The sequence below is a fragment of the Pelobates fuscus genome, chromosome 2 (assembly GCF_036172605.1).
Source record: "Pelobates fuscus isolate aPelFus1 chromosome 2, aPelFus1.pri, whole genome shotgun sequence".
Taxonomy (NCBI): Eukaryota; Metazoa; Chordata; class Amphibia; order Anura; family Pelobatidae; genus Pelobates; species Pelobates fuscus.
In genome coordinates this window covers 283,775,406-283,794,382 of record NC_086318.1, presented here as the reverse complement: position 1 = coordinate 283,794,382, position 18,977 = coordinate 283,775,406, and the positions used below count along the sequence as shown (strand labels likewise).

General features: G+C 40.6%; 1 protein-coding gene across 6 annotated transcripts in view; it reads left to right on the top strand.

The window, feature by feature from the left end:
- Nucleotides 1-18,977, top strand: part of ARID1B (AT-rich interaction domain 1B) — a 458,656-nt gene that overhangs the window by 362,627 nt on the left and 77,052 nt on the right. The window lies entirely within an intron of this gene.

Here is an 18,977-nt window from a genome sequence, read left to right as displayed (position 1 = left end):
CAGGGTTATTTATTAAATAATTCAAAGAGAATTTAAGGCCAAAGTAGCCGATCCAAACACATTGCTGACTTGGAGAATGTTTCCAGATTGGCTATTTTTAATGGACACTATAATCACCAGAACAACTACAGATTAATGTAGTTGTTATGGTGTGTATAGTCTGTCCCTGCAGGCTGTTCAGTGTAAACACTGCCTTTTCAAAGAAAACGCATTGTTTACATTACAGCCTAGGAACACCTCTAGTGGCCACTCCCACCTCACCTCCTAGGCTGAGATCATTGGAATTGACGATATTTCCTATGGGAAAGCATTGTAATTGGCCGAGACCATCAATTCTGATGTCAACCAAGGAGGCATATTGGGGCAGAGCCAGTACCGGCGGACCTGCGCAGCACTGGAAATAAGATGAGTTTTTAGTAGATTTAAAGGGAGGGAATACTGTTATTCAGTTTAACAGTATAGAGTCAGGGATACATGTTTGTATTTAGACTTAAATTCACTGTGCAGTTTCACTGTAGTGAATAACCACAAGACTGTTTAAAAAAATAGCATTATTGATACATATACAAAATTCGAGACTCTTGAGTACAAAAATAATAGTTATTACCGTAACAAAAATAAGTTATTTCTTTGTTCATGGAAAATCCTACTTCTGTATCCTATACTTCTTTGCCATATTTCCAAAATAATTATACAGTTAATTTAAATGGGACAGCTCAGGGCGCTTCAGGCACTATAACAACTTTTAATTATTATTATGTTATTATTTATATAGCACCAACAAATTCTGCAGCGCTTTACAGTGGGTGGACGAACAGACATGTAGTTGTATTCAGACAAGTTGGACACACAGGAACAGAGGGGTTGAGGGCCCTGCTCAATGAGCTTACATGCTAGAGGGAGAGGGGTAAAGTGACACAAAAGGTAAGGACAGTATTAGACTAATGACAGTTGCAAGAGAGGAATTAGTCGGGAGCTATTAACAGTTTAAATGATACGCTTTTATAAAGAAGTGGGTTTTTAATGATTTTTTTGAAGGAGTGGAGACTGGGTGAGCATCTAACGAAGAAGGGAAGTGAGTTCCACAGAAACGCTGAAGCCCTCGAGAAGTCTTGAAGGCGAGCATCAGAGGTGGGAGTACACACAGAAGATAGATGTAGGTCTTCAGCAGAGCGTAAGGGCCTAGACGGGACATACTTGTGTATTAGGGAGGATAGATAGGTGGGAGCAGCATAATGTAGAGATTTGAACGCAAGAACCAGGATTTTAAATTGAGCCCTATATCTTACAGGAAGCCAATGTAGGGACTAGGGCTCATATCTTACAGGAAGCCAATGTAGGGACTGACAGATGGGTGAGGCGTGGGAGGTGCAGGCAGGAAGATGAGCATCGCCGCTGCATTCATTATGGACTGTAAAGGCGCAAGTTGGGAGCACATAAGACCACTGAGATGCGGATTACAGTAGTCAAGGCGAGAAAGGACAATGAAATGGACCAGCACCGTAGTCGCATCTAGCGTTAAGTAGGGTCGGATGCACGCAATGTTTTTGAGATGGAAACAACAGGATTTTGCAATAGACTGAACATGAGGCATGAAGGAGAGGTTAGAGTCAAAGAGAACACCTAGGCAGCGACCCTGCGTATTGGAGCTGATGGTAGCACTGTTGACTTGGAGGGAGACAGACACAGGAGTAGCAACATTAATTTCATACAAGCATTGTGGATTAGGTTATTTCATTACAATTCTGTCCAATATTGATCTTAAAATAGATGAACATAAAATTCAAATATCTAGAAAGTTAATACAATCTTGGAGTAGATTGCTTATCCAAAATACTGTCTTCAAAAAATATTTATTACACATCACACCGCATATATAACACATACACCGCAAGGACATCTATAAAGAGCAGAAGGAATGGACAGGTCCAATATCGCTTCTTTAATAATATTCGGTCAAGCAAGAACCATTTTAGGAATAAAATTGTTGATGTTTTAACAATCATATATAACTAAATATTTATATAGAAAATCCAATTATTCTTTATAATAATCAAACCAATTTTTCCATATCTTTTTGTAGGTGTCAATATTGTCATCTTTCAAATACACATCTTTTTCCATTAATCCTTGACGATGGATTTGGGCTTTAATCTCTGTTAAGGAGGGAGGTTCATTATTTCTCCAGTTCCTAGCCATACACAGTTTAACAGCCGTTAAGACATGGATAATTAAATATAAAGATGGTTTTTGCCATATCTAGATGAAATAAGAACCATATACCATCTGTGGATGAGTTTAAGGAATGTTTCTTGTATATTTATACAATTAATCGTTTTCCTTATTAGTTCGAATTAATTTAACCAATCTTGACAAGAAAAGGATTTATCTAGGTTGAGTTCCCAATTAATAACTGTGTTCAGTTTAACTTCTTGATTAAGTGTATCAAAGGCCCTTCTAGTCCTTGCAGGTTTATTAGTGACCTCCCCAAAGAGAATCTTATCAATGGGTGAGTCCCTGATTATAGATGTTTTATGAAGGAAATAGGATATTCTTATGGAAGTAAAATATTCATTATTCGGTAAACCTAATCTTTCTTGTAAGTACGGAAATCTTCAAATCCCAGAAGTACGATATACATCTTGGATTTTACACAGATTTTTCGATCTGTCCAACCAGTCAAATTAAGGTCATGGATAAATAATTTCAAACCATCCAATGGAGCATTTATAGAAATTAGATTTTGAGAAAAAAAAATATTTCTTTATCGGCTCTATAGATTGGAAAATTTGGGATAAGTAAATTGTCTATATGTAAATGTTTGAATATTTTCTTATCTGCCCAGAAGAAACCAAAGGGGTTAAATGTTTTTTTCTTAAATGCATGCTCTGTGCGTACCTATTATTATTATTATTACTGGTGTGTGTGTGTATGTGTGTGTGTGTATATATATATATATATATATATATATATATATATATATATATATATATATATATATATTCCGTAGCACTTTACAATGTTATCAAAGGGGGAGATTTAACAATAAATTAGACAATTACAAAAACTTTTACAATTACAAGAACAATAGGTTGAAGAGGGCCCTGCTCAAACGAACTTACAGTCTTTAGGAGGTGGGGCATAAAACACAACAGGACAAGAGGTAGCAATCAAACAAGGTGGAGTGAAGCATAGCTGGAGGAGAGAATAGAGTGCTGCCCTTTAGGAGAGAACAAGGGACAGGTATGTGACTTAGAGGTTACTCTGGAAGGCCATAAGCTTTCCTAAAGAGATGCGTTTTGAGGCACTTTTTAAATGATTAAAGACTACTCGAGAGTGTGATGGCGGTAGGCAGGAGAGGTGTATCCGAGTGTCATCAGCATACAGGTGGTATTGGAATCCAAATGAGGTAATACGTTTGCCAAGAGAGGCAGTATAAAGAGAAAATAGAAGGGGACCGTGAACAGAGCCTTGGGGACAGAGACAGTACCAGACAGTACGAAGGGAGGAGGTATCATTAGAAAAGGAGACACAGAATGAGCGTTGGGAGAGATAGGAGGAAAACCAAGAGAGGACAGTGTCACAGAGACAGAGTGATTGACACTGTTGACCATGTTCTCCTTCTCCAAACTCTTCAAAGGCAGAAGAGAGGTCGAGAAGAATTAGTATGGAGTAGGATTTAACTGTGATTAGGTTGTTAGTGACTTTAATAAGAGCAGTCTCAGTAGAGTTAAGGGGGCGGAAGCCAGACTGAAGAGGGTCAAGGAGAGAGTTGAAATTGAGGAAACAAGTCAAATGGGTAAAGACCAGTCTTTCCAGAAGCTTTGAGGAAAAAGGGAACAGGGATATGGGACGATAGTTAGAAGAGGAGGATGGGTCAAGAGATTATTATTTATTTTTTTTAAGATCGGTACGTCAGTAGCATGTTTAAGGGCAGCAGGGACAACACCAGAAGAGAGAGAGAAATTGAAAGATGTGTGTTAAGGAAGGCACAAGACAAGAGGAGAGAGATCTGATAAGGTGAGTAGGGACAGGATTAAGCGGGCAAGTGGCGGGGCGAGAGGAAGGGAGAACCAGGTGGACAATAACGGCAAGGTTAGCAGAGATGGGTTTCAAAAGGCGAATTGAATGAATTTCAAATGATGAGAAAGAGAGGGAAGGAGGGTAGGGTAGAGGTTTGAAGGAGCAGTGAGGTGAGAGGAGAAACACAACACCACCACCTTTGCTTTCAGAGTGTCTTAGGTTGTGGGAAAATTGAAGACCACCAAAAGATAGAAGAAGAGAGGCAGGGGTAGCGGTGTCTGAGGGAGAGAGCCATGTTTCAGTTAAGGCTAGTAAGTCTAGGGAACGAGAGATGAAAAAGTTGTGGATTTAGTAACACTGCAAACAGAGCGTGCATTCCAGAGGGCATAATGGAAGGAGGATTTAAAGGAAGAGTGACATAAGATGGGTATGAGATTATTTTGATTCCTGGAGTTAGCATATGGTGGGTTAGCGGAGGTGGGCCCTTGATTTGGAGAGACATTACCAGCTGCTTGGAGCAGAAGTATAGAAAGTAAGTGAAGGTGGAAGAAGTATTTAAAGGTTTTGTGAGAGGGCTTGTATTTAGAAGTTTTAGAAAGGGTTGGTGGAGATAGGCTGGAAAGGTATAAGTAGAGTGGACAGGATGAATAGAGAGGGGAGGGAAGTAAAGTGGGATCAATAAAGTGGTGTCAGTAGGGACAGGTCAGCAGAGGGATAAAGAGATTTTGCTAATTAGAGAGGTGAGAGTGAAAGTAAAGAATATAAGGGAGAGCAATATCTAAGGAGAATACAGGAAAATTAGGATTTTTAGTTATGCAAAATTACATGAGGTGGGATCTTAGTCACATGAGAGATGAGAGGGGTCAGGGATTGCAGGTAGGGAGTGTGATATTTGGTTTCACAGTCCGTTATACACCATATGACAAGTGTTGGGTTATGAAGATAGGAGTCCAGGAATGAAAACACCAGAACCAATATTGAGGCATGTCCAGAAGTGGGGTCATTATAAATACATTGCTTCTTTTTTTTTTTATATATATTTATTTTAGTTGTGGTAATACAGACAGGCTTGCTATACCACAACAGCTTGAGCAAGCAATTCAGTCAGCATAAAAAACAGTGGTATGGCAGTCGCGATCATTGTTATGAAAACATGAGTTGCTTATGTTATAGGTACTGCACAGTTTGATTTAAAGTATGAAAAAGAAACATGTGAAACAGTGTGGCACAAGGAAGAAAAAAAGATAATATAAAACAAAGGAACACATGCCATGTCTAATAAACCTCTATAGGCCCATCTAAACACATAGCTAGTCAGAGGAAAATAATAAATCATAGTAAAGCTTACAAGTTAGATCATGAAGATTCACCCCCCAGTCCCCACTTAGAGACCACTCAATCCCTACCACCAGCAGGGCACAGTCCCCATAAACAGATGTAGGTCTGCCTTTTGCTGACAGGCAGGATAGCAAGGCGTTGGCTGTCCACCCTAGTCACTACCCAAGCAGGCCTTGGTCGCTGTAAGATTTCTGGGTGGGCATATGCAAATTAGTTTTAACAAAGAATAATTATTACATTTTAAACATAGATTCCTTGGAGTTTGTTTGCTGTATATAACAGCTTTGACTCAGGAAATGTCTGTGGGAAAAGCAAGTGTTATGGCTTGGCTGGTGTGTGCAGATCTATGTTTTACAATGAGAGAGATATTATAATAGAATGTAGCATATACTGGAAGGATATTGGTTTAACACAGAACAACTATTCTGGGATTTTAAATGATGGTGCTTGACAGCCACATCCCCCGATGGCTCTCCTGCCATGGCCCTAATCTGGACTATGCTTGCATAGTTACATGCTTACATGCTTGCTCTCATGCAAGGCCAGATCCCTGCTGGATGCTGCCTGTAAACCAGGGGTAATGTGTCCAGTTCATTGAAGACCAAGGACCCTTGTAGGCTCTGGCAACCATGCTCAGGGTTTAACATGACATTGCAGCTACTTCGATTTGGGTGTCCAAGGACTGCACGTGATCCAGCTCAAGTTAAGGGAAGCCATGACGATAAGTATATTACTATCAGCTTATTGAGAACAGTAAAGCTATGGGAGTAAGACTACAGAAATAAATGTTTATTTTTCCTTGCTTGTATCCATGTGATATAATATGACCTATTGAGTTTGATGAGCACTAGTTGAACACTTCCTACCTGTGGAAGTGTATTTAGACAGTTACTGATCTAAAAAAAAAACCTTTTTGCATTAATATTTATATGTCAAAATATTTTTCCAAGTTTTTGAAAATGGTGTACAGATTAGAAGAACATATATTTTCCTCAATATTTCAGAATAATGGCCTACACAGCACAAAATAAGTGATCTTTCTAATCTCTCTCCTATTTTCATGTTCCCTCTATTGCATATTTTTTGGGGTTGGAGGTGAAATAAACAATCCCTGATGTGTCTCGGGGACCACTAATCTCACTTCTATGCTACTGTTTTAATGGATATATCCCAACATTGAGTGGTATTAATATGGGACATGTCCTTTCAAACAGGGGGGCATTTCAGTATGGCGTACATGCACTGACCAGCTACCAGGGCCGGCGCTACCATAAGGTGCACCGGCCTTGGGGGTGCAATGTCAGGCTGACCGGCAGGACGGAAGCGCAGTGCGCTCCTCTCCAGCCGGTTACTTATTGAAGCGTGGCTAAGCGCAGCCTAGGTCTTACCGCCCGCAGAGCCCAGCCTTCTACCCTGGTGTCTGCCGCAGGCTATGTGGAGGGGGCGGGGATATCAATTACATCATATCCCTACTCCCTGTGTACCGTACAGCGCGGCTGGCGCCCAGTGATGGGGATGGGCTGCAAGACAGGACTCCACAGAGCCGGGCAGCATGCACCCCAGGGGCCTGTCTGTGCAGTAGGTATGTAATTATGACTGTGTATGCATGTCTCTGAATGCTTGTATGCAGGAATGTCTCTGTATGTATGCATGTATGTCTCTGTATGCATGCATGTATGTATGTCTCTGTATGCATGTATGTATGTATATAGAATACAAAGGTAACACAAAACAGAAAACAAGGGTGCGCCTAAAAACAATAAAATAGTAAAATAATAGATATAAGTCCAGAAAACTTTACGTAAGTCCAAAATGATACAATCCTCTTGAATGTGTAAGGCACTTGAAAATGGGGTGGGTCTTCACAGATAACGAGAGAATCAAGAAGTGATGTATCTTAATGTATAATGCCAAATATTAGCATAAATGGGATATCAAAATAGCCAATGGACTTATTGTAGGCCAGGTAAACCACTACTTATTCAGATGAACAGGAAAAATAATAAAGTTTTATTAAACAAAATAAACGTGTGCATATAAACATCCCAAATTGTGAGTTAAAAATGTATACTATATAGATCTGAAAATATAGATACAGGACGTCTAGCCCTCCAGTATGAAAAGCTAGATAACTGTCGGTAATATAGCGGACTAGAAAAAGGAGCACCGATCTACGAGCTATATAGTCAATTCCACAGTCTATCTCATCAGACAGCAATAATAGGCTGAAGGGTTACCAAGCTAGAGGAACAGTTAACACCACTAATAAATTAGTAAAGCCGCAACCCTTGTTACTTGGTAGGTAATATGACAGCCGGGAATAAATGGGGAAAAAAATCTGAACGCTGGGTAGACATATCAGAAGGCTAAGAATACCGTTAATTAGATATAGCATGCCTCTGCCTGTAATTAGCTGAATGAACAGTTACAGACAGAGAGCAGGTCGCTATGAGTAATAGAAACTGGATAATTAGTTCAGAGAGCACGATTAAATAGTAAATGCTGCAATCGGTCCTTGTAGGTAGCAATAATGTGCTTTAATAACCAGCAACGAACCCCAGTAAATCTATCGTAAGCAGTCTTAACAAGTAGCAGTGATATGTCTAGAGATTATATCGATCCTCGTTGTGTCTGCCGTTATCAATTTATACTGCTGGCAGTGATACACTTAGGAGTTTGTTTGAATCCTAGGTATCTCTGCCGTAGCAACTTGATAAATCAGTGTAACACTAGTCGGTAGCGGAAGACGGAACACAGAATTCAGTAGTGCTAATACAGCGTAAGGACAAGTGTACAGAGAATAGATCGGTGCACACAGCATCTGTCAGCGATACTGAGACTAACAGTAGAGCAGGTCGAGAGGGGGTGGGGGAGAAATTGGATACAGATAGGGTTGTGATAGACAGAGCTACAAAGTATCTGTTATCAGCAGCACACTATGTGCTCTGGAGGCAAATAACGAATAGGAAGATTAAACAACCCCTGTAGTAGTATATGATAATCAATCCCGTGCCTTCAAGGGCACCTAACCCCAACCCCCAAGTAGTTAATCACTAAGATAAATATCAAAACAAAGTGCGGTGAAAAAACGAAAGAAAATATAAATCGAATAAATGAAAAGTATATAGAATAGGACAGCGCGGTCGCCCATCCGTGCACTGCACTAGGGATCCAGAAGTGCAGTACACCCTAATCCTCTGACGCGCGCGTTTCGCTACACCTAGCTCGTCGGAGATGTATGTATGTATCTGTATGCCTGTATGTCTCTGTCTATGCATGTCTGTATGTCTCAGTATGCCTGTATTGCAGATCCATTAAAGCTGCTTTAAACATATCACAGTGAGTACCTGAGATGTTTTCTTTTCTGTATGCTTGTATGTCATTGTATGTATGTGTCTGTATGACTGTCTCTGTATGCATGTATGTCTCTGTATGTATATGACTGTATGTCTCTGTATGCATGTATGTCTCTTTATGTGTCTCTATATGTGTATATGTCTCTGCCTGTATGTCTGTGTGACTTTGTATGCCTCTGTTTGACTGTGTCTTTATGTCCGTGTGACTCTGTCTCTGTGTCAGTAGGACTCTGCCAGTATGTTTATGTATCTGTGTCTGTATGTCTCTGTATGATTATGTCTGTGTTTGTATGACAGTGTACCTGTATGACTTTGTTTGATGGTGTGCCTTTTATCACTGTGTGCCTGAAAAACAATGCCTTTATGGTTGTGTATGTCCACATGATTTGGGAGGAAAGATGCACAAAGGGATCTGGAGGGGAGGGACACACAAAACGAACTAAGAGGAGGAAGAGCCACACAGAGGGACTGTGGTGGAGAAGGACACAAAGAAAGCGGCTGGTGGGAGAAACAGACACAGAGAGGTGCCAGGGTAAGAAAGACACACAAAGGGGCTGGGGTAAAAAAGACACACAAAGGGGCTGAGGGTAAGAGACACGCAAAGGGTCTCGGGGAAGTAAGAGACATACAAAGGGGGAATAAAATACACTAAAGCACAAAAGGGCCAGTGCAGGGAATAAAATACACTAAAGCACAAAAAGGCATTCAAAAGGGGGTGGGGGGATTACAAGACACACAGGTGAAGATGCACTTTTTTTTTTTTTTTTTTTTTTAGGAGAGGGGCGGCAAAATGCATCTTCGCCTGTGTTGCTAAAGATAGTTTTGCTCTTGGTTTCCTTTAACCCCTTAAGGACACATGACATGTGTGACATGTCATGATTCCCTTTTATTCCAGAAGTTTGGTCCTTAAGGGGTTAAATGAAGGGACTGGTCACAAATGCACCCTGCAGACCTCTTCATGCCAGTAGATATACTTTGGAAAAATGTATTTTTGTAACAGTAGCCTTCTCTGGGGTTACTGCAACAACGTTATCTTCGCTTTGAAATTGTTACGTTACTGTTTTACCAGTTAAAATATGCTTTCCAAGCAATATCACAAATGTTGCTTTTATAAAGATTCCTCTTAAAAGGCAGTATATGGTTTTGCTAACATTAAAAAAATGTTTGTTTTCTGAACCGATCTCACAGTTGTGTTTGTCTTATATTATTACTGCTTCAGGTGGATGCAGAAGCAGACATTACTCTTACTACCACGCTGTAAGCATACTTTTACGCTGGACGTTCTCTACAGCAATAAAGTCAAAGGATATCTAGAGAAGCAACACATAGTGTGATAGACTACAAACTAGATGGAGTTTTGTTTCAAGTGTAAATTCTATACTTGGAATGGTTCTGTAAATGAAACGCTATCAAGGTTTTTTCATGATTAGTTTTTTTTTTTTTTTTTTTAAATATGAACCCCCTTATAAACTAAAACAGAAGAATTTGCAGTTTTCTGCTATTCCCAACAAGAAAGCATTTTTTTATTTTTTATTTTGACCTTCTATGGTCAGCAGAATGTCACTTGGATGTGAACCCAAGAAGACAGCTGTCTGCGAGATTTTAAGCATGTTTTTATTACCACTAGAAATCTCATTTAATGGATGTGCTAAAGTTTGGTGCCTTGATGCTATTGCTGTTCTATTTACCTTTTATATTCTGCAGAGCAAGGACAGATTTTGTAGCCATCTAAAATTCTTACGACTGTGTTGTGCCAAGTCAGACTTTACATCTCCCACTGAAGCAGAAACTTTTATATATTTATATTTGAAGATTTTTGTTCTTCCTGCTCAGTTTCCCTGCCCCCCCTCCAGAGCTCACTGCTGACATGACAACCAAGACGACACAAACATGTTATTTTTTTTTAAGTAATTTGAGCAAATTGTTATAGTCCCTAGAGAAACAGCATCATTAACCTATAGCATTTCTCCTTCATGAGGTAGCCCCAACACAATTACACCAACTATACCATGAAACCAATTGCATCCATTAAAGGGACACTATAGTCACCCAGATAACTTTGTCTCATTGAAGTGGTATGGGTGCAGTAACCCTGAACCCTGCAATGTCAATTATTGCAGTTCCTGAGAAACTGCAATCATTGCATTGCAGGGTTAAGACTGCCTCTATCAGCCAGACAGCCACTAGAGGCACTTCCTGCTTGTTGGGTGACTTGATCGCCTAACTGACACTTCACACTCTGCATGAGGACATCCAGCATCAGTTAAATCCCCATAGGAAGGCATTGCAGCAATGCTTTGATATGGGGAGGGCCTAATGTGCTTGCTGCGTTCTCTGCACATGTGCATGAGCTCCATCCCCCTGTTGGGTGACATCAGAGGGGGTGGAGCGCTGACCCAGGTTTATTAACCACTAGAGGGGGGGGGGGGGGGTGCGCACAGGGAAGTATTCCTAGCACTATAGTTACCCTTTCAGGAAAAAAAGGATGTATTGGATTTTTAGCAATGGTTATTCTTTGAACCATTTCTGTGTGTGTATCCATTTTGCTGATATTTAAACAGACATATCTCGATTAAAATTATAATGTCATTCATAAGTAAGATAAGCTTAACAGCATTTACATACAATGGATTTTGCACTATTGAAACCATGTTTTATTATCTTTGCGCAGACATGATCTTTGAGTGACACTCATGGGAAAAAAATGGTTTGCATATTTTTTTTATTGCTCAATATATGGTAAGATACCAAGGTATTTTATGCTAGAGTTAGGTCTGAATAACTTTTTTTTTTTTTATTAAGAGAAAAGGGTTAACCTATTTATTACAAAGCCATATGTGGTGTCCTAATACAAATAGGCATCTCACGGTGTTAAAAAGATTCCTTAAAACTAAAAATGTTGTAACATTTTTATAATAAGCCCGTATACGAGAAGTGCTTGGTCTCTGAAGACACTTTTTTAAAAAAAATGTATTTATAGCAAGGATTTTACTTTCATCCTATGCAGATCCCCAGAGCCATTTGGAAGGTTTTGAAGATCTGCTTCAAGTTCATTTTCATTTTATTAGTTTTATTTGTTATAGCAGTAGACACTATAGCATCATCCTATGTGACAAAATAATAAAAAAAACATAACTTCAGGTCAATGCTGTTAACTCTCAAGAAAGCTTTAAAAAAAAAAAAAAAAAGAAAACCTGTAAGAAGAGGGTAATAAGTTGGGATGATAAAACTGATCTTTTAAACGGCTTTTAGGTTTCTGTCACACTAAAGCATTCACGTTTTGTTTGTTGTGTCCTTCCCTGTTGAACATTTCAGCCTTTGCATGGAATTGAGTTTTCTCAGATTTATTATGTTTCTTTAGCATTAAACTGAAAAAAAAAATGAATTCCAAAGCAAGCTCACAAGAAAGGAAGCTGTGGCTCATTCATTTATTTATTTATTTAATTTTATGACCAGTATATAAAAACACATGCTACCAGCATGTTTTATATGCTCATTTTGTGTAAAAGAATCTCATAGGTGCTGTACTTTGCGTACTTTAATGTAGCTCCAGTCTTGCAAGTTGACTCCCATATTAGCCCTTAACATAGGACTCTGTACCAGGGAGCAGTTGGAACCTTGAAATAGGGCATTGTGAAAGAAAAAGTCTCTCCCTCATGCAGTAATCAGAGTATGTGTGTGTGTGTGTATATATATATATATATATATATATATATATATATATATATATATATATATATATATATATATATATATATATATATAAATATATATACACACACATAGTTAATACAATGTTAAACAAAAATCTGCACACCAGTCAAGCCATAAGACTTGCTTTTCCCACAGAAATCCCAAATCTGCAGTGATGTTACAACCGCAAAGGATTCTGGGTGGGCATATGCTAATTAGTTTAACAAAGAATCACATTTTTGCCTTATTCCATTTTAAACATGGATTCCTTTTAATCTGTGTTTGCAGTATACAACTGCTTGGAACACAATTTAGGAAAATATGAAAAATAAGCAAACCAGTAACCAACCTCATGCTGAAGAGTTGCATTAACAACGAAACAGCTGTCCATGAGTGGTTCACTGGTTTTGCATCTTTTACTAAGAATTTCGTCCCGCTATTGAGAACAATACTGGCGGACCTAAATAAATGGGCCTACCCACATATATCCTGGCATGAACGGATAGAAGTTCTTAAAATGAACGTCCTACCCAGGCTTCTATACCCATTTCAGACGCTACAACTGACTATACCTGCACCTTTCTTCGCCGCGTTAAAATCGGCGGTCATTTGCTAAGTTTGGAGGGGGGAGAAATCAAGGCTCAGACATGACATACTCTGCCTACCAAGACATCGGGGGGAACTGGCACTACCCGATTTTAAACAATATCACCAAGCCACTGTCTTACAACGCATCCTGGAATGGCATATACACGACACAAAAGCAATGGGTAGCTCTGACCAAGGAAAGACGAGGGGCCCACCTGCAAGCTGCCATATGGATGGGGGGGGGCGAGGAATAACAACGGCGATGGAGAGGAAATGAGCCTGACAGCGCAAACTCTAGCTAGCTGGAGACTCGTGAGGGAACAACCGCATATCTCACCCATACCCAGCCCATTGATCTCTATTACTGATAACAAAGCGATTGGGGTAGGCATACCGCCAGAGGCATGGCCCTTCGCACAAGGAAGGGAGCATGTCCCCATCTCCACAATTCTGCAGGAAGGCACTCTGCGGACCTTGGATTCCCTGCTGGGGGATATATCCCGCTCACACACTGATAGTGCTGCGATACATACAGGTGAAACATTATGACACAACACGCAATAAACACCATCTACATAGGGACCTCACATGATTTGAAGCGACCTGTGAAAAGGGCTTACCACTGGAGAATGCGATATCCACACTCTACCAACACCTCTTGGTGGGACACCAGACAGAGAATAACACCTTCCGTAGGCAATGGGAGACGATGTTGGATACTCCCTTTACGTCCCAAGTGTTCCACAAGCTCACAATACCAAGAAACAAACTATAAACTGATCGCGTTATGGTATAGAACTCCGACGTTGCTAAACAGGATCTTCCCAAGAATACCCCCGACGTGTTGGAGGTGTGAGGAGGAGAGAGGCACGACTCTACACATATGGTTGGAATGTAGCGTGATTGTCCCATATTGGGAGATGATTCGACAGAAAAGCTCTGAAATCTTGGGGGAGACGCCAGAATGGTCAGCAGCCCTCTCGCTCCTACATATCTCGGAGATGTCGATAGCGACATATAAAAAATCGATTCTGCGTCATCTGCTCAACGCGGCGAAAGCCCTGATCCCGGTTTACTGGAAAAAAACGAGACACCTCGGGTAGAAGAGTGGATCCACAGGGTAGAGGACATTCAGGGGGCGGAGGCGATGCAGGCTTCCTTGCTCGGGAGGGGGGACAAACACGCAGAGAGATGGTGGCCATGGTTTGTATTTATGTCCTGTAACCGTTAGGACAGAGGGCGAGCCGGGCGGGTGGTGGGGGCACTCGTGGGGGGCCTAGCCCAAGGGGCGCGACTGGACTATGTGTTCTACCCCACCCTAGCCACCTACGATGGGGACCCTATGGCCGCCGTGTCCTATCAAAACACAGGTGGAACTGGAGTCCTAGTGCTTTTGCCTTCTCTCTTCCTGCAACCCCACTTAAGACTATCGCTCTTTAACCCTACACTTACACGTACATTAAGATTACAAACACGCACGACATGGAGCGAAGCACATGCTCTGACAGGGATCACTCTGAGTATACATAGGAGGAATGAACGAATACCCCCCCACTTTTGAGAGCCACTGACTTGACTCTTGCCCCAGGGACAATCATAGACACCAGGGAGACTGAGCAACTTAGGGGGCGACGGCCATTGGACCCATAAGCTGTACTGCGAGCCTCACCCCTATGTCTGGGATCGCTTGTGCTGTTGGCAAGTGGTTCGGATATGACCGGAAGAGGTTCGCCTTGAAACAGGTACACACGATTTGACCAAGTGCCCGCATCCACATACCGCTAGCTTGGCGACATAATCCAGTGGGTTCAAGGGATGGACCACATTAGAAGAACGTGAGTTTCTAGAGAGGGGTCCAGCGCCCTATAGGAGGGCAACGGGGGGAATGGGGAGAAAGAAGTCTTCAACCATGATAAGTTTGTTGATCTCTGACTGTTTGCTATGCATATACCTGGGAGGCTTAAACCTGCCAGAAACTTTGGATTGTACACTTCACATGAAACAGATCTTACTGCCTTATAAACAAAGGGGGCCTGCGTGCCAGTTTATGTCTGTACTGCTCTTTATATTCTTTGCCCTCTATAACCAATAAAACAGATTTAAAAAACACAGGGCAGATAAAGGCGAGACATTGGAAGGTTATTTCGGAGTTCACAAGCTGCCTGGGAAAACATGGTGCTCCTCACCTCGACCCTACTCAAGAGCATGTTTGCTGTGCAGCTCTCCAACATCTCGGCAAACATGGCCGCATTAAAGAAGTTGTGGATATCGCAGCAAAATGGGTCGCCATATTGGAGACCTCAACAATGCACATGAAACGAGACTTAACACAGTGGAAAGAAAGCTGGAAGAACTACAGCAACAACAAATACAAACAGAAAGCAGAGTGGAGGCCTTGGATTAACAAAGGTGTAAAAACAACCTAAAGATACGGGGTGTACTAGAGTCCATGAGTATTGACGACTTCACTTTATCAGACGGCTCATGGCAGCCTATATGCCACCAAAGCAAGCCAAAATGGTGAAGCTGAAAGGTATGTTCAGGATACCCAAACCGGCGAGGTAAGTCTTGCACCTCCTGGTGCTACACAAGATCTCATTGTTCGCTTTCAGTCGATAAAAGAGAAGCCCCAGTTCCAGGCAGAGAGACAAAACGCTGATTACTTTTGAGGGCACCACCTTACAGATGTTCCCAGACCTAACCAGGCACACTCTGCTCTGGGGACAATCCTTGCAATATTGCAAATACTGCGTGCAAACCACATCACCTACAGATGGGGCCTAACTAGAGCCATTCTATTTACCTCCTAGGGGATCCTTCGAAAAAGCTGGAACATATCAGGAACTGGAAAGGCACCTATAGGAGCTGGGCCTCCGTGATGCCTTTGGTCATTTCGGGACAGACTTAGCCTGTTTGAACCCAGCGACAATTCAGGACTTTACACCACGGTCCTCAACAACCGCATCTCCTGCTCGTGCTATCACTTGAACGACAAGCCAGCCGTTAGGAGAAGCTCCAGAATCCCTGATGATACTAGACTCCAGATATCCTGAGATTCACCCAAATATCATTATCAATCCCACAACGTTAAATGTTTGCTTTACAATGTTTTAATTATTTTCTTTACTGTGTTTTATACACTGCTCCACTAGACACGCTTTCAACACAACTGTTCCTGATCTATGCTTCCAAAGTGACCAAACACAGACACCTTCAGGATGTACCGCACTCACAAAGGTGACCCGGGGGCTAGCAATAATGTGGCCATTGTACTACACTGCACCTCCTGCCACACTGAAATGCCCGACCGCCAATAGAGATTACTGCACGTGGGCACCCTTAAGGAAGCAAAGTTTACCCCACCCATTATACACCCACCAGGACACTAAGCTAAGGTTCCCCTTGACAGGTCAAGAGTACTATACAGGAGCCATACCTAGAATGACACTCTGTCCTGACCGACCGACTCTCGGACTCCTGCTCTAAACTACACCACCGGCTTCCACGCCATTATACCTCTGCTTGCACTCGCAAACCTCATCTATGGCAATAAGGCTTACACTAATCTAAGTAATATAGGTGGTCCATCGCTAGTGTCGATTACCTAATTTGTTATTATCTGAATACCCGCAATACTGTTTTTGCATTGAATGTATACTGTTATTTCTCTTCATTTTATAATTTCAAAATAATTCACCATGACATTATCCTTCTGACAATGACCTTGTTTGAAAGCACAACAGATTGTACAATGTTCTATTGTATGCTTGTGAAATCTCCTCATAGTGAATGACACAAATAAAGAATTTAAATATAAACAAATACATTTCATTTATTCTGCAGGAGAAATACTAATTTGTTAAATACTAATTTGTTAACCATAAAAAGCTATAGAGTATGCGCACGTGGAAAATTAGATTTGTTAGCATTTCTCTGTAGTACAAATCCTTCCAGTAAAATGTGCTCTCCAATCCCTTTTTCAAATTATTAGCCCATCCGGTGTGAGAGCTGACAGATAAAAGCAAAATGCTTGATGCTGATGCTAACCCTGTTAGATGTAAATGAATCACCTATCATATAGTTGGCTAGTCAGCTTGCTTAAATTAGGTAAAATTCCAAATACACAATTTTTTAAATCTACGCTACATATTGTTTAGTTTTCTTATTATTTTTCTTCTTCTCTGAGTTTTCAAAATTTGCTGTAAAGGAAATGTGGAATTGTGATCTTTTGTCCTGAGGGCAAAAAAAAAAGAAAAACTAAACAAATTTGTATAAATGTTTTACACTCTGTATATACATAGTTACATAAAGAAGTGTGTGTGGTCACAAGGAGAGTTTCTTAAACCCATTACATAGGCAATGGAGGAAACAGTGAACATACTCTAATTTAAAAAAAAAATAATAATAATTTTCTATAATTGCAGCATTTTGCCCACACTAGGAGAAGCCATACATATGACACATGCATTGCAATACATAGGATCCCAGCTGCCATAAGACATGTCTTTTTCTATGCATTCTCAGGGGCACCATCGGCTTTGCTAAACAAAAGCAAATGCTTGTGGTCTTAACGGTCTTATAATACCTGTTTTGTTTGACACCATTTCTACTATGTTGTATGTAAACAAAAGTGTTAGGGGGGCTTTATTGTGCTTTTACGTTTTCTGTTATCCTCCTCCACTTATATACAAGGATGGTGGCATTGTATGCAGACTGACTTTTGTCAGAAGAAATCCTTGTATCTAAGTTGCTTTAGTGACCACTTTATTGTTATCTCCGTGAAGTTGTGAGGGGGCTTGAGTGCCTTTTCAAATGGTTTAATCCCAGAGTTGTCCCTGTCAGTATTGCCTCTTTAGTTGTCTTTCAACCTCTGCAATTATTTGAAACCTTGCACACCTGTTATCATCAGCTGATACTCTCAGCCTATCACTGGTGACCCTTTGCAGGTAACAAGGCCTACTATTACTTCAAATGGGTTTCCAGTGGTAGTCTGAGAGCATAAACTGACACTCTCTCAGCCTATCACTAGCTTCCATTTTTTACCTTTACAGTTCCTTTAATATAATTTCTCTGGAACCCCTCAGTGGCATTCATTTCCCAGAATACACAGTTAACTTTTATGTAATATTTCTCTATAAAATGTATTCAGTGTGTCTGAAGCATGTGTGTATTTGGGTGAAAGGTCAGTGCTATGTTAGTGTATGTACGTACGTACGTACGTGAAGTGAAGTGTCCGGTGTGTGAGAATGCAGGGATGTTTACGTGTGCGAAGGATGTAGAAGAATGTAGAGGTGTGAGTGTTAATTATCGTGGAAAAACAGGAGAGTGTGTATGCATTATGTATTTAATAGTCTCTCACTTAGCAATATCACTTGTCCTCTTCATCTGCATGTCATATACCATTTCTGTCCACATGAGAAGTAATTTGGGAAAGGATTTAAACATGTGGAGACATTTGAAGGAAGAGACAACAAGGCAGTGGCTTTGATCCACTTTCTCTACATGACTAAAGACAAGTCAGACATCTTTTTACTGCCCCATTTACCTTCTATCTCATATGTCTCCACTCTGTATTTATCACACTTGCCCCCTTGTATAATATAGAAAGTTGCAATCCACAAGTTGGCGTGTCCCCAAAAAGTATTTTATACTATAGTATATCTGAATTGAATCCACAATGCTCCACATGTTTATCATGTTATGTTGTTTTGTGAGAACTGTCAAGTCAGAATCTGTATTACCTGGATGGGTAATAGAAAGACAAATAGATACTAATGTAACTGCAAGAGAATTATTTGTATACTGTAAATGATTAAAAAAAAAAAAAAAAGCTCAATGATGCTTTCTAAAGAACTCTGATAGTTGTAATGGGCCTGAACACGATTCAAGGGAACATTTGATTTCTGAGCAACTTTACATTGAGCATCACTTAATGTTGATTAGAATTGCTAATCAGCTCATTTGTTAAAACAAAGTGAA